The sequence below is a fragment of the Cebus imitator genome, unplaced genomic scaffold, assembly GCF_001604975.1.
Source record: "Cebus imitator isolate Cc_AM_T3 unplaced genomic scaffold, Cebus_imitator-1.0 Scaffold46, whole genome shotgun sequence".
NCBI classification, from domain to species: domain Eukaryota; kingdom Metazoa; phylum Chordata; class Mammalia; order Primates; family Cebidae; genus Cebus; species Cebus imitator.
In genome coordinates this window covers 2,643,300-2,654,179 of record NW_016107361.1, presented here as the reverse complement: position 1 = coordinate 2,654,179, position 10,880 = coordinate 2,643,300, and the positions used below count along the sequence as shown (strand labels likewise).

General features: G+C 42.1%; 1 pseudogene; it reads right to left on the bottom strand.

The window, feature by feature from the left end:
• Positions 1-9,666, bottom strand: part of LOC108303356 — a 27,130-nt pseudogene extending 17,464 nt beyond the window's left edge.
• Positions 9,667-10,880: the final 1,214 nt, after the last annotated feature.

The window sequence follows — 10,880 nt, the reverse complement described above, 5'->3', positions numbered from 1 at the left end:
CGTTCTGTTTGTTGATGATGAGGTTATTTCTGTTTCTTGGTTTTCCTTCTGACAGTCTAGCCCCTCTGCTGTAGGTCTGCTGAGGTTCACTCCAGGCCCTGCTTGCCTGGGGTTCACCTGCAGCAGCTGTTGAACAGTAAGGGTTGATACCAGTTTTCTTCTTCTGCTATCTTTGTCCCAGAAGGATACCCGACTAGTGTCAATCTGATCTCTCCTTTATGAGGTGGCTCTTTGGTTATATAGGGGTCAGGGAGCTGCTTGAGGAGACGGTCTCTTCTTTATAGAGCTCAAATGGTGAGCCGTGAGCTCTGTTGTTCATTCAGAGCTGCTGGGCAGGTACGTTTAGGTCTGCTGTAGCAGAACTCATAAACTGCTTTTTGTTCCCAGGTGCTCTGGCCAAGGGATTTAGGGCTTTATGAGTTTCGGTTACGCTGCTGCCTTCTTTTTTTTTTTTTTCCTTCAGAGCTGCCCTGCCCAGCAAGGAGGCAGTCTAGTCACTGTCTGCCTATAGAGGCTTTGCTGAGCTGCTGTGAGGTCCGCCCAGCTGCGGAGTGAACTTCCCTGCAGTCCTGTTTATATGGGTGTAGTTAGAGCTGCTTTGGCGATGGTGGCCCGCCTCTGTTGAGGCGGAGTCTCTCTGCTGTGGCGGGTTGCCTTGGCAACGGCAGGCTGCCTCAGCATTGGCTGACTACCTCCGGAGTGGTGGGCTGCCTTGGTAATGGTGGACGCCCCTCCCCCAAGGAGCTGGACTGTCCCCAGTTCAGCTGCGCTTGCTGTGAAACTCTCAATCCAGAGTTTCTGGTTGCTGTTCTTTTGTGGGGGTGGGACCAGATGAGCCTGATCGCCAGGCTCCCTGCCTCAGAGCCTTTTTTAAGTTAGTGTTCCAGTCGCCTGTCGAAGAGGCACCGGGGTCTGTTTGTTTTCCCCTGCGGCCATTCACTGCACTGGCTTAAACAGCGCACTGAGGTTTGTGGCGCTTTTTTTTTTTTTTTTGCCCTGGAATCTACTGTCCTGGTTCTCTGCTCAGTCCCCTTTTTAAACAGACGAATGGGCAACTTCCCGTGGCTCCAATTGCCAGCCAAAAGGGCACCTGGACCAGTGTATTTTGTACGGAGAACCGCTGCTCTGGGGCGCCGACAAAGCAGCCGCGCGGGACAAAGCAGCGGCGCCGGCCAGCACAGCCGCACTGGCCGAAACAGCCGCGCTGGCGACCGGGGAGCTCCTCTGCCTGGGAATTTCCTAGTCTGTGGGCAATAAAAACGCGGCGTCCACTCACCCTCTGCGCTTTCACTGGGAGCTGCAATCCTGAGCTGTTCCTAAACGGCCATCTTGGATCCTCTCTCTCGACAATGTTATTTTTGTGAAAATTGTTTGTAAATACGTATGTATAAAATTTCCTGGGATATGTAAACCTATGTATGTATATGCATTCATGTATACATATGTATATAGTATCTCTGGAAGAATAGAAGATAGCATTTATATAAACTTTTTAAATCATATTGTTTTCAAGCATGTATTTGTAAAAATAAAATTACAGATATATATATGGTAGTGATAAACAGCAAATTCAGAGTAGTAATTAACTTAGGAAAGGAAGAGTAATAATGGAATTATGCAACGATACACAGAGCCTTCAACTGTTCTGTAATTCTTTTGTATATTTTCATTTTTATATAACATCAAACTTGAAAGATAGTTAAAAGACAAGAACAAAGAACGTTTATACATCCTTTACTTATGTTTTAATATATTTTTTTTTCTTTTCTTCCTTCTTTCTTTCCTCCCTCTCTGTCTCTATCCACACACACACACACACAAAATACTTTATCTGTAAATAACAACCATGATACAATGACCCAAATCAGACAATTAAACATTGACTTAATATGATTAGCTAATCCATAGTCTATTGCATCTATAATGTTGCATATTTTTTCAAGTGTGAAGCAGGCTGGGCACAGTGGTTCACACCTGTAATCCCAACAACTTGGAGGGTCAAAGTGGGGAGATTACTTGAGGCCAGGAGCTCTAGACCAGTCTGGGCAATATAATGAAACTCTGTCTCTACAAAACATTTAAAAATTAGCTGGGCATTGTGGTGTGTGCTTGTAATTCTAGCTACTCAGGAGGTTAGGTCAGGAAGATCCCTTGAACCCAGGAGTTTGAGGTTGCAGTGAGCTATGATTGCACCACTGTACTACAGCCTGGGTGAGAATGACACTCTGTCTGTTTTAAAAAAAAAAAATAAAAAACAGTGAAGCAAATATCGCAATATGGCAAAATGTTAAAACTGTTGATGTTGATTCAAGGAGATGTGGATGTTTTATAATGCTACAATTTTCCATATCTTTAAAATAGTTCCCATTGCCTAAAAGATAGAACATAAAGATAAGGTAACCATAAATAATGATGTTATCTAGTTCACATTTTATTTAACCATCAATAAATATGTATTTTCTATCTATGATGGAGACCAATTTCCTGGGGTCCAGGGTCTGGACCGTAGGATTCAGTTAAGGCAATTCTTTCTCTTATCATGTCAGACAGATATGAATATTATGGACTGAATGTTTGTGTTCTACCAAAATTCAGATGTTGAAGCCCGAATCTCTCAAGTGATGGTATTTGGCAGTAGGACCTTTGGGAAATAATTAGGTCCTAAGAGTAAAGCCTTCATGATGAGATTAAGAACAGACACCAGAGAGATTCCCTCTCTCTCCATCACGTAAGGATAAAGCAAAACTAAGACTATCTGCAAGCCAGGAAAAGAGGCTTCCCCAGGACTAAGTGGAGTTGACCAGAACCTTGATCTTGGACTTGTAGCATTCAGAACTGTAAGAAATAAATATCTGCTGTTTAAGACACCCCATTCATGGTATTTTGCTACAGCAGCCTGAGCAGAATAAGTCACTTAGCCTCACTCTCCAACAGAAAGATAATGACTAATGAAGACTGTCACTCCAAACCCTTTGCAAAGGAAGATACAAATGCCCCAGTTTGCTCATTACATAATTGCTCAGGAACACTTGCTTCTCAGGTGCACGTGATGCTGCACACTTCCACTGAGACACCTAGTGGTAGGCAGTTCTATCTAAAGATAAAAAGCAAAACACTATGCTCAGCGTTTTGCATTTTAACTTATAAAATACACAATTGGTTCTCTCCTCAAATACTCAAAGGCTTTTGTTTATTCTAACTCCTCTTTAAATCAACCCAGTGAGGAATAAAAAAAACCAGACAGTGTAAGCACATTGCCCTAGGTCAAAGTCAGGTTGAAATGCCCTCATCTCCTGATCTTTTTACCAACTGACTGCTTAGTGACCTACTGTATTTTTTTAATTATTCATTCTCATGGCTTTTTTAAAATTATCTATTTATAAATCAAAATATTATAGGACATTATCTTGAATCTTCAGATTTACTTCACTACGATGAATAATTGTTCAATAAATATTAAATGTAATTGATTTACATTAAGATATAATGCGTGTAGACAATGTGATAGGTCCTAAATGCAGATATAAATGCAGATATGAGCAACATAATAAGAATTCAAATGCATAAGTTGGAAATTATCAAGATTATTAAAAAACAATTGTTCTCGATAAGAAATCCTTTCAAGAAGAGTAACCAACAAAAAAGCTCTAACTACAAAAATAAAAGTATAGATGGAAAAAGTAATGCAATTCATTGTATAAGAGAAATTTGGAGGTTTGGGGGAAAGCAGGTATTCTTCATAGAATTACATTACAATGGAGCTATAAATTGGCACATCCTTTTAATAGGAATAACACCCAGACTACAGTTTCATAAATCTCTGCTTTCCAACAAGTGAGAGTAGCCTATACTCTCTAAGAAGTCACTGAATTTCTTTCCTGGTTTTGTAAAATAGCAAAGTATGAAATATTTATTAAATATCTTTGTTATTAAATGATTATCTTCTTTTCAAACACATTTTTGGAATGACTCTTCTTTAAAAGAGATTTGAACCTTTAGAACTGTCAGGAGAACATGAGGAAAGACTTGGGAACTTAAGATCATAATTAATATTCTTAGGAGGTACTCGATATGAGTTAGAAGTTCATACTACAAATGTGGAGGAATAAGGGCTATAAGTCAGAACAAAATGGGAGACAGAATTCTACTTGACTGAATGACTTACTTGGAGAAATTGCAGGTTTGGGGCCATACCATGGGACCTTTGCATACTGTTGATAAACTTTTTTGGTAAAAGGATTGTAAACACTACAGAGAGTTAAAACCAAACCTATCATAAGGCTGAGTGGTATGATGTCCTAGAGCAGAGACCTGTAAACTTTCTCTGTGAAAAATGAAACAATAAATATTTTAGGTTTTGCAGGCCAGATATTTTCTGTCACAACTCCTTAACTCTGTTCTTGCAGCACAAAAGCAACCAAAGACAATACTGTAAAAAGAGTGGGCTTGGTTGTATTCCAATGAAACATTACTTACAAAACCAGAGAGATAAGTAGAATTTAGTCTACATAGGCTGGGAGTGGTGGTTCATGCCTGTAATCCCTACACTTTGGGAGGCAGGCCAATCACTTGAGGCCAGGAATTGGAGACTAGCCTGGTCGACATGGTAAAACCCCGTCTCTACTAAAATTACAAAAATTAGCCGGGTGTGGTGGCATGTGCCTGTAATCCCAGCTGCTCAGGAGGTTAAGGCATGAGAATTGCTTGAACCTGGGAGGCAGAGGCTGCAGTGAGCTGAGATTGTGCCACTGCACTCCAGCCTAGGCAACAGAGCAAGACTCTGTCTCAAAAAAACAAACCAACAAATAAATAGAATTTAGCCTACAGTCGCAGTTTGCTAACCTCCTGCTCTAATCTCTCAAAATCTTTTCTAGGTGATATACCCAATGAAGACAGTCCTCAGGCCAAACTCATAGACCCCAATTCTTTGCTGTCTATTTATCCTCTTCTGAACTTTCTAGAGTCTCCTTTTCTGGTTCTTCCTCCCTCCACCCCGACATGTGTCTGGAATTGTTATGCAGCCTTCCCTGAATGGCTCTATGGGAAGAAATTAGACCTCAATGAGACACACAAAATGGCTGTCAGGGGTTTACTCTGTTTAAAAGAAGAAATACACTTGGGGTGATTGCTTAACCCAGAGATTAATACTAAGAATAGTGAGACTCACAAAAGAGGAGACACTTGGAGGGCCTCAAACACACTAGATGAGAACTAAGCTGAGGGCTACCACCTGACTCACATAATGGTCACTTTTTTAAAGTCCCTTTTAGACATAAACAATGTGGGCTAAACTAAAAGCAAATTACACAATAGAGTCTAGTAGGTATATAGATTTCTTGCAAATCCTGGTTAGCGATATTACTAAGAATAGACGGGAAAAAAAGGAAAATTTTTTATAACTCATCTTTCACAGCTAGAAGCTTTCTTTCTAACAGTTTTAATAAAACATTAAGAGCCACTGTTTCCTGTGCAAGTGTGACATGGAAAAAGCCCCATAAAACTGCACACCTCAACCATACCTCGGCTTTCTATTGAAACTGCTCTCTGTGACCCTAATGTGAGAGGCAAGCAGTCCAAACCCATGCCATCGTGGCTCCTGCGACTTGTAATAAATAACTGAGGTCTGTAATTCCCACCACTACCAGACAATGTGTAAGCTAACATTTATCTTGACTTCTGTAAACCACTTAAGTAACAATTGGAGTGACAAAAGTCCCCTGGCCCTTGGAATGTCCAGAGCCCCTCACCCTCATCTCCACCCAGGAGGTGGTTTACAGAATCCACTAGCCCTCGGAACGTCTGAAACCCCTCATCCCCATCCCCACTCCTCACCCTCACCCCCGAGGTGGTTTTAGGGGTATAAAAGGTCTTGACACCCTCCTTTCGGGGCCATGGGTTGGAGAGACATGAGTCCTCCATGGCCACCGGCAATCAAGACCCTGCAATTTGGCATACTTTTGTCTTGGTGTTGACTTTCTATGTTTGGTTCAATACAACACAAGACATATAGAACTGGTATGATGCCACAAGGCAGACTTAAAAGATTAGGAAAGGAATGCTACCTGATGGCTGCATGTGATGACATCCTACTGACTCCTGTGAATGACTGCATCAGTCCGGGGCCCACAGGAAATAAGGAGCATACTCAAACTGGGTAATTGCAGGAAAGTTTAATAAAGGGACTCTTTACAAAGGACATAAGCAGGAAAATCAGGACTAATCATATAATTCATTGTTGAAATTGTGCCACTTTCTTTTCACAGTTCTTTGAGTTGCTGTTTTAGGAATGGCGCCACTTTTGAGGGTGAAAGGAAGCTTTCTTAATAAATTATTCCAGGACAATGGGTATAAACTGGGTCTAGCACAGCCAAACTGTAACTTTTGCAATAATGGAGTATGCTATCCCAGGCTAGCAAAAATAAGAAGCTGTTATTATCCCTACCCTACAAGGACAAAGGGAGGAAACAGTTACTAGAACCTGGCAGGCAGCAAGATGAAAAGGTTAACAAACAGGAGCTGTGGCCCCCTATAACAAAAAGCATCCAATCTATAATGAGGCAACAGCTGGAGAATGGGTGAATTAAAAATCCAAACTTCACTTTCTTACTGCCTTCTGATCTCTTGCCAATATCTCTGATTAGGTGAACCCAACCAGAAGCTGGAGGTCAGGGGAGCCTATGGATGCAGTCCTTATGGGTTGGCTCCCAGAGTATAGGACAGAGAGTAGAAAAACAGCAAAGTCGGCAAGAACTTATTATTTACCCCCAACTGGCTGAGAGCAAGACTGTCTCTTCACAGAGCAGTGAATGTAAGCACGAGGTTTACATAAATATATTTAGTCTCCTCACTCTCTATTTCAAAAAGATCTGCGTGCATTTCCCAGCCATGGACTGATTATGCAGGTACCATCAGCCTGGGAATAAAATGAAATTTAAAAAAATATGTTTTTCACATCTGTCAGAGGAAACTCCTTCACTCCACCTTCTGTTCCACAGATGTTCCCAATAGATCTTAGAGGAAGTATGTAGTCTGGTCAACCAAATCAATGGTTTAGACCAACAGCAAATCTGCATGAATATAAATGTAAAATGCAGAGGAAAGAGGCAAAATAGATATCACATTCAGAGGTGACCACTGGCCACTTCTCCTTACATAAATACCATACTTGGCTATAAATGATTAAAGTAGAATATGAAACAGAGAAGTGACGTTCACCTCTAAAAACGTGACACTTCTCTTTTATATAAGCATATAAAAACCAAGAGGTAGAATGATTGTATGACTTGTATCCTGGAGGATCTAGAGCAATACACCTTACTTTCAGGACCAAAGAACACCCTTCTGCTGGGGAAAGTTCATTATTACCCTTTCTAAATTATTACCAAGCTAAAGTTGATGTTATCGACTTTTCTTACTTCAAAGAGAGCAACCTCCCCCATCTCATTAATAACCTCTCTGATAGCCTTTCCTTTGTTTTAAATCCAATCATTCTATTATTGAATAAGGTTTAAAAAAAAATAGCAGTCTTCTTTTGGCAACTATCTTTCAAACCTGGACTGAATTTTCTATGAGTTTTAAGCTGCTTTAAATTTTCAGGATGATTCAAGGAAGAGGAAGAAAGACATAAGTTTAAAAAGAAAAAGGAAAACAATAAAGGAATAAAAGAAAGAATGGGAGGCATCATTAAAACAAGAAATAAAAGTATTAAGAAAATAAATGAATAATTTATCTTTTTAGTGAGGGTAGAAGAAAAGAGAGTTATGTCATGGATCATTTTCTGGTCCATGATCTGGATGAGAGTATTACCTAAGCTCCCTGAGTAATCAGTCTTACACATGATCTCACTTCTATTTCCATATAGAAGACACACCATTCTTGACAAACTAGGTATGGAGATACTGCTCACTCCTTCAGCATTTGGACAAATGAAAAGAGAGGAAAAAACAGGAAGCTTTTCAGCTCACCAGGAATTTTGACAGATGGTCTTGGTCTGACTTGTTGCCCCAAACAAGACATAAGCACATTCCAGAAAGACAGCAGCAAAGAGCTAGAAAGGGAAGTCTTTATAGAAAGATTCTTTCAATGGAAAGGAATTTTCTTCCTGACAATGATCTTCATAAGAGGTTAATATGCTTAAGCATATTGAGAATTCATTAAATATCTATTACACGTAGTACAGAAGACTGAGCCCTGTTGTGCTCATGATAATGACCAAAAGCTTAAGAAAAATTGGTTTTCATAGAGAGTCTGTGTGTAACAAAGCTAGTCAGAGCCTAGTGGTTGTTTGGAAGCTCAGAACTCATTTTTGAGATCAAGTATTTTAATTCTCCAGTTTTCAGTAATGCTTTTCTGTAGCCTTTTCTGCACCTGATTCTAACTGCCTTATTCCTTTGTTCCATTGTCATGTCTCACCTTGATTGTTTTTTATCTTTTGGCACCAATGTATATATTGCAAGTCACTTCAAATGTTACTGGAAAAGTAAAGAGTGAACAAATGGTCTGCTGTAAAACATTACCTACTTTTAAAGAACTTGCAATCTAATAGAAAGATAAGGTTGAAAAGCATTATTGAAATGTGAAGTAATCTATGGAAGCCATAGAAAGAGGTCCCAAATAAATATGGCTTAAAAAATAATGAGGTCACATCCAGGTAGGAGACCACTTTTGGAGACATCAAACAAGATGAACATGGAAAGACACGAAAATCTAACATATCATGTTGGGAGATTTGAAAGAAGAAAGCTCAGAGCATGTTTAAACCATATTACCTTCAGATACTGTTCGCTGGCAGCCTAGGAGAAGGAAGGAGACAAGGCTGAATAGACAGCTTGGAGTCAGTGCAGGAGGGATCATTGTAAATCTCAAAACAACCTTGAGCGGGTTGTTTTCCCATAACTTTTTGAGCAGAAAAGTAATATGATCAAGGTGATCTAAGAGGTCACATAATTACAGATAAGGAAATTGGGGGCAACAGGAACAAGTGTTTAGCAATGTTTTAACAGACAAAAAGACGCCTTTCAGAATGCCTGAGGTGGAGACACCCTGCTTGCCTCATCTCTGCAAAGACTCTGCATAGATCATAGATACACGGGGTTTTAAAGGAGGAAACAAAATAAGGGAGAGGCATTCTGGTTATACCTCCAGTAGAATGCAAGTCGAACCTCGATGCAGGCTGCTTTCTGCTGTTCTTGCCCCCATCAGCAATCAAGAGATGAAGCTGAAGGTTCCAGTGGGCAGTCACACTCTCTGGCCCTACAGTAAGCCACTAGAGGGGGAGGGTATGTGAGGTGAAGGTGACAGAAGCAGCCACCATGCCCTTGCCTTTGTCTCTTGGAACTATCCCAGCCCAGTGAAGAAATCTGGGTTTAGCTCCTATCCGCCTATGCAATGTCCAGCTGCCGACCAGAATCACCTCTGATGTCACAACAGATGAATCAGGCTTTGGCATTATCCCCCAATACCCTGAGGAGTTGGTGATGGAGGAAAAATTGACTTCTGTTTCAATTAGTGCTGTGGTGACTTAAGTACAACACATGAAGAATTCCAGAAAAGCAGCATCTTTGAAGTCAGCGGTGAATCAGAGGTTTTCCGCCCCTCTCGACGAGTGTCTTCTATGAAAAAGAGTTTAACTCTGGCTGGAGTTTGTCCCCTACTGTTTTCCCGCATCCCTCGACATTCCCTGCTCCTTTTCTCAGGCACCGCATGGCCTGTGAAATTTGCTGGGATTTACACAGGGTGTCCAGTCTCGTTGCTCCGAGCGATGACTCCTAGGAACTTTCCATGGACCAGGGCGATGCAGGCTCTGACACGCGAGGGAGGAGGGTAGGGGGGAGATGGACCGGGGAGCGGAAGGGAAGGAGAGAGAGGGGGGAGATGGGTGTCGAGGGGGCCCGGGGCAAGGGGAGCCAAGCTAGGGCGGAGCAGGGGGCTTATCTCAGCAACCTGAGATCAGTGTGTCGGCTTTCCCTGGCTTCAGTCCCCCGTTGGTGCTGCTGGAGCTAGGAAGACTGCTAGACATCCTCTGGGGAGTTCTCCCTGACTCACTTGGCTGCGTTTTTAACCATTCTTTTCTGAATCAGCAAGAGTTTGCTAGTCCAAATCTGAGCCTACCATCTCGCAGCTTCTCCTGTCTCTAAAACCGGTGCCCGGGCTCAGGCCCCAGGTGACCCAAGTTTTCCAGGCTTCACTGCGCGGGGCTCAGCCTGAGGGAAGCAGAGCGCAGGGAAGCAGAGCGCTCGAAAGCGTGCGCCGCCTCTGGGAGAGCTGGGCGCAGGACAGCATCCTCTCCGTGCGCTCACCGCTGCGCACCCAGCAGCCCAGTCCAGCGCTGGCGTTAAGAGTGTGACTGTGAAGGTGGCTGGGCCCTGGAATTTGTGGTTTTAAAAGTTCTTGACACCTGCTAAAACATGCTAGAGGACAAGTCAGCCCCTAAGGTGCCCCTAGTTACCAAGAGTAGGCGCTTTTCCTGAAATTGATACAGGAAATTTGAAAAGTAGAGTTTTTGAGAACAAGACACATCAGATCTTTTTCCATTTATTTCAGCCTCATCTTTCCTGCCCCTGAGTTTCTGGTCACGGTTGCACATTTAATGTTTTCGCAGGGAAGCGCCGTTGAAGACTGAGACTGCACCTACCCTCCAAAGCATCCCATAAGTAAGCACAGTTTCTTACTAGCCAAGGAGAAGGGAAAGCACTAGTTGAAAGTGTCCACACGAAATGCTCAAAGGGGTTCAGGATGCACGGGCAGTACGCAAGGACTCCAAATCTTTAAAGTGACTGCTGGTTTGAGAAGGTGTTTTTCCCAAATAGAGAGGATTGGTCATGGTAACGCCCTGTAGGAGAAAGACACCAGTATCCATTTCTTAAAGGACATTCGCACAT